This window comes from Lichenostomus cassidix, chromosome 18, assembly GCF_008360975.1.
Source record: "Lichenostomus cassidix isolate B80296 chromosome 18, HeHo_3.0, whole genome shotgun sequence".
NCBI classification, from domain to species: Eukaryota; Metazoa; Chordata; class Aves; order Passeriformes; family Meliphagidae; genus Lichenostomus; species Lichenostomus cassidix.
The window spans coordinates 9,389,073-9,395,072 of NC_139498.1; positions in this window are offsets into that span (position 1 = coordinate 9,389,073).

The following is a 6,000-nucleotide window of genomic DNA, read 5'->3' on the forward strand; positions in this document are numbered from 1 at the left end:
CAATTGCCTGAAAAAATGTACAGTAATTTGTCACCATGAAGAAATCTGTTCTACAGAAATCCTCCACCTTTTGCTGTCCCTTAAATGCAAGTAAATGAGGCTCTTACCTCTTATGCTATGAAAAGATGTCTTGCAGGCTGGAAGATGATCAGTGCTCTAGAGTAAAAATGGCAGATCTCTCATTATTGCTGCACAGAATTCCACAGACAAGTCACAAAGTGAAAATACCAACATGCTTTATCATACAGACATCACATCCTTGCAGGTACATGTACATACATCAGGACAGCAGGGCTGAAGCAGGACATGTGGACTGCAGGGACACTGTCCCTTTCTGCCAACCACAGACATGCTCTTACCATGAAGTTTGCTCTGCAGACAGAACAGCCCAGATTCAAGGACTCTTTTATAGAGTCTGGTCACCGCATGCTGCAGATGCCTCCTCTGTCTTTGGGCAAAGCATTTTTGGCAAACCTTGTTTTTGGCAAAGCATTGTCTGGCAAACTGAAAGAACTGAAAACTGGAAAGTGATGTTACTAGATATAATTAGAAAATTTTGGTCTCTTACTAGCTATGTGAATAAATCGCCTATAAATAATATGAGAAGATTCCTAAGGAGGGAAATACTGCTAATGATGACTAGAGGAATGAGGGTAACAACTTACAGTTGTAAGGCCATAGATGCTCCATGAATCTGAGCTAAGGGAGCCGATACAACCATTCACTGGGCAAGCACAGTGACATTTGGATGCATACTTCAACTTTTTCCAAGTTCATCATATGTCTGATGACAGTCATCCTTTCACAGAGTTCTCTACTTACAGATCTTGGATATGATATGTGGATTTCACTGTTGTCTGCACTGCTTACCTTACATTATTAAATCTGTTTCACTTCTTTCAGCTGTAGCACATATAACACAATATCTCAGGGAGAATAGCCACCTTAAAGAATTCTAAGTACTCTTTAAGTTGTATTCAATCTCTGGATATAAATAAAAAATAACATTCATTCGCATATCTTCCAATATTCTGGAAATCCCAAGTTTAGAGATTCATAGAAGGATTCATGAATGGGTTCAAAAGCCTGCTAGATTGTTGTTCCTTTGATGTAATCAGCTGAAGATCAGTTTTGGTTTTTGGCATCCAAAGAGCTCTCTGACAATGATATTTATAGCTTAAATTAATTAATTTAAAAATTCTTTATTTTGGTGGAACTTGTTTCCTTGTCAATCCTTATTTCTTCCCAAAATGGAAAAAAAATCAACAGTACCTTTCCAAATAACACAGCAAATAGCACTAACCTATCTTAACTCATGTTTGGAAATCATTATTTAGTTCTAATTAGCTTTGACATTATCCCCCATAATTTCTAGTGCTACCTTCCTTCTCCCAAGATCTGACACCATGCAGTGTTAATGCTGTACCACCAGAGATTACTATATTTGATAGTTAGGGTTGCTTTTATATACATTACTTTGCGCTAATCAATATAATTTTTTTCAGTGTAAGTATAATAAACTTCTCTCACAGATATTCTCAGTTTACTTTTCCCCACCAAGAATAATTTTTTTGTCATCAAGGACATTCTTGAGATACCTAGACATGCTTTTTCAAGGCCAGAAGTATTTCATCCTTAGCTGACAGAGCTCTAACATGTAAGACTCAGCCACATGAAACTCTATACGAAATGACGGGCAATTTTACTGTTTGCTTTTATTGAGGCACGTGGTCAGAATGGAGTAGTAATTCAGGTAAAGATTCTGGGAGGACTGAGGGGATGAAAAAGGAGGTTTTGGCAAAACTCAAGACACAGAAAGGCAGAATACAGAGAGAGAAAGCTAGGACAAGTAATCTAAGAGGAAGTTAAGAGACACTGTCTGAGCAACTAAGGATGAGGCTAGGAAAGTCAAAGCCTAAATGGGATTGAATTTATAGTTATAGAATGGTTTGGGTTGGAAGGAACATTAAAGGCCGTCTTTTTCCAAGCCCCCTACCATGGGAAGGGATTCCACCCCATTAGATGAGGTTGGTCAGGGCCCTGTCCAACCTTGGCCAGCAGCAAATCCATCTTCTGAGCCATCAAAGATTGGCTCTGCCTGACATGGTGGAAGATTCCAGCAGCTTCTCACAGAAGCCATTTCTGTGGATCCCCTGCTATGAAAAACCAGGCCATGCAAGACCAACACATAGGGCAAAAAAAAAGAATTGAATTTTTCATAAATATAAACATTATAGATTCAGTGAATTCAACACTGAGACTGTATTTGCAAAAAAAAAAAAAAAAAAACCACTGGAACAAGTTAATGTTTAGAAATTCAGATTCCCAGGCAGTGACACATTGCCTCATGTCAGCATGAAATGAGGACATGTAGAAACTCTGTCAGTTGGGTATTAATTTGACTGCAGTCTCAGGGGTAAGAAAGTAAGCAATGTTTTATATTTCCCAGGAAGTGTGATGTTAACAGTCACCATGTTTGAAGAGTATGCTGGCATAAATAAAGCACAAATCACTTCCTAGACGCAAAATTCTAATTTTCCTGAAATAAGTGTGCACTGAAGACTAAAATGAGAGCAGAGATGGTAACTTGATATTTGACCCATATAAACTGTGTGACAATGGAGTAAACACTACTCTCCTATATAAATTCTGAAGTAGGATGTGAGTTTGTTAGAAAGAATGCCTGAGAGAGAGAGTTCAGAGCATCAGACGAAGTCACAGGAGTACTGTAAGACTTCACCAAGAAGCAAGATGATGCTGAGTTCATGAGCTAGTACAGTACTGGCATGGTGAAGACCCTGATGACACAGAAGTACTCTGTATAATCTCAGCCAAGTCTACTGTAGGGGCAAGATATTCTTGAGCATCAGCTCACTCAATACAGCCAACTTTTGCTCTGCTCCAGACCTGAGGCGATGTGCTGCAGGGTCACTCTGTCTGCCCAGCTGCCACATATTTCTGCTACCCTCCTTGCTCCTGTCTCTGATAGGGCACTTTGCTGGCCCCTCAAAAACCCCAAAGGCAGCTGATCGTGTTTCAGGCCTGCCAACAGTCCCAGTCATTCAGCTTCTTCCCTCTCCAAGATGTGCCAGCCTAATGTTCTTCCTCCAGAGCTCCTATTTTCTGTTCTTGACAGCATCCAAGGGGCACTGGTGAGCCATCCACTTGCTTTTAGGTGGGACAGATCCTTACAAAGGGTGGCCCAGAGCACTGTCCTGGCAGTGGCTCAGCCTCAATGGTGTCTGAGGCTGTGTGGCAGTCTGCATACACCTTCTACTGCCTTGAACCAAATGACCTCCCACCTCTCTGCTGCCTGAGGGTGAGCTCTGTGTGGAAACATCTTCATTTCACTCAGGAAAGTACACTTTACTGTGATTTGCCCTTTGACTGCCTGTTCTCTTCATATGGACCTGGGAAGTGTTCCAAAAAACCAAATTTGGCTCCCCTATGCCAAAGATTTTTACCAATATTTCTCTGAGGGCATACTGGTCTGGACACTTTGATCACAAACCACCATTCTGGTTGATTCTTCTCTTTATTATTTTGATCTATTCGCTTTCCATCAAGCTTCCTCCCTGTCAGCATTGAGCAAATAACACGTGTGGCTAACACAGAAAAGAAATAGGGAGGTTGGTGCCTTCCCAGCCAGGTCAGCCAGAGGAACTTGCTAAATATGCTTGTCATTCACTTGTTGTCTGAGACACTGCCAGAATATTTTGAGCAGCAAAGGCCCCTGCAGCCCTGCTAGCTGAAGGGCAGCAGCTGGCAGGCTGGCTGTCCAGTGTGAAACACTCCTTTCCCCATCTCCCAGTGCTCAGTGCCTGTTTTCCACCTTAACAGGAGTTTCCATGCAGGATTTGTTCCAGATACTGGCTGCTCTGTTCCAGCTAGATGAGGAAAATCACAGCTCCTTTGCCCAGACAGTCTTATCTGAAGAAGATGACAGGTTAGTCTATCTTGGCCTGCCTTTGACTAACAACCTTTCATCCAGTTTTAACTGTAATGTGGACTCTGTTGCAGTGTTAGGCCTTGCTGAAAGTCACAACCCTCAGGACAGTCATTCCCTCCCCAGATTTTGTCATTCCCAGTTCTTACTCCAGTCCCTACATGGTGTGTGCATGGTGTATGAAGGCAGGCCTGGAAATCTCTCCTGAGGGGGAGCTGAGTTGGTGTGTTGGTGCTGCCAGACCCAGTTTTTGCTAGTGAGGGGCACAAAGATGGCTCCTGTGAGAAGCTTCTGGAAGTTTCCACCATATCAGGCACATGATGGCCCTGTGGATGATGGGCATGCTGCTGGGCCAATTAGAGATGTTGGTTACGCCTCTGTGATGACAGGATTAAGAAGAAATCAAAACAAGAGGCGGGCACTTCCTTTTTAGCCAGAGGTGGAGGAGGAGGAGGTGAGAATATGTGAGAGAAAACAACATGCAGGCACCAAGGTCAGTGGGGAAGGTGGGGCAGGAGGTGCTCCTGCAGCCCATGGGGTCCACAGGGGTGCAGAAAATCACCCACAGCCCATGCAAGAGAGGGTGGATGCCTGGAGGAAGCTGTGATCCAGTGGGAGTCCCAGTGGAGAGAGAGGTCTTGCTCCCGAGATGGAACAGCTGGGTCTCAGAGATCTGCACCCCGTGGAAGAGGGACTCCAAGAAGTAGAATGTGATTAATCTTAAAGTTGTCAGGGATTGATGAACAGAAATGTTCTGTTTTGATGGGAAGCAGATGCTTTGTCTTGCCAGAGGCAGAACCATGAATGTATGTATAAGTTAGGGGCTGATGTCTTGTTTGGTGAAGGGATTCAGGTGTTTAGTGTGGATGTGTCCTAACGGAAGATGAAAATGTTTTAGGATAGCCTGGGCAACATAAATGTTTCTCAGTAGCACACATCCAGTGCACCGCTCTTTGTAAACTAAGGTTTGTTCTTGACTGAGCCATATATTTGCACACTCTGCGTTACCAGTCTTGGAGCCAAGACATCTTTCCCAGAGAAGATGCCTGTTCAGCAAAGCCAGTCTTCTGCCTCCCCTGTCTGGCTGCTGACATTTGGGAATTGCCCACTCCTGTGCCCTTAGGAGGTGAAGTTTCAAAAGTGACCAGTGCTGATGTACCCCTGCACCTGCAAAATCATTTCCCCCAGAGATGTTCCTTACCAGTTCCCCAAGCAGCCTGAAATCTGCTCTTCTCATGTCCAGAGCTGAAGTTTTGCTGGCACTTTTCGTCTTGTCAGAGGTTTGAAACTCAATTGATTTGTGGTCACTGTGGCCAAGAGAGCCACCAGTTCTTTTTTGGCTCGGGGCATGTGGGACTCTGCTGGAGGCCTGGCTCTAGGGGGCCTGTGCTGGAGAGTCCTGGGCTGTGGGGGGCTCCCCACTTCCCTGGGATAGTAACACTCCCTGAGGAGGGAGAAGGATCTGCCATGAGCCATGAGCCCCTGGCCAAGGGGTGATAGTGGGGGACGTGTTGCTAGCAGATGCTGTCTGGGAGGAGCTGTGGGAAAGAGTGGACATGGGGCTGGGGGTGTCACAGAGCTCAGGGAGACTGTCCCCCCAGCCCAGCAGCCAGAAAGCCCCTGGCACAGAGCAGGAGCCAAGTTCAGGTCAGCACCATCAGCCCCCTCACTCTTCAGTGCTCCCACCCTCCAACAAGGATTGCCTGTGGGCTGTGCCCTGGGCTGCTGCTGGGGACTCTCCCCATGGGAACAGGGCTGGACACCCTAAAAATGGGGGTCAACACCCCAGGGGTGAAGCCAGTGCATGGGGGAGTGGGTGTGAAGAGTGTGAGAGGGTCCTCTCCACCTGTCCCATCCTGCACCATGAAGCAGGAGCCCTCCTGGGACAGATCCAGGAGGATATTCAGGACCATCCTTGCCTGCAGCAGCAGTGCCAGGGAGATCCAGGAGGGATCAGTGTCCAGCTCTGTGTCCTGAATGTTGAATTACACTGGTCATAACCCACATCTCTGTGGGATTTTGCTCATGGCTTCCCACATCAGCTAAGCATTTGT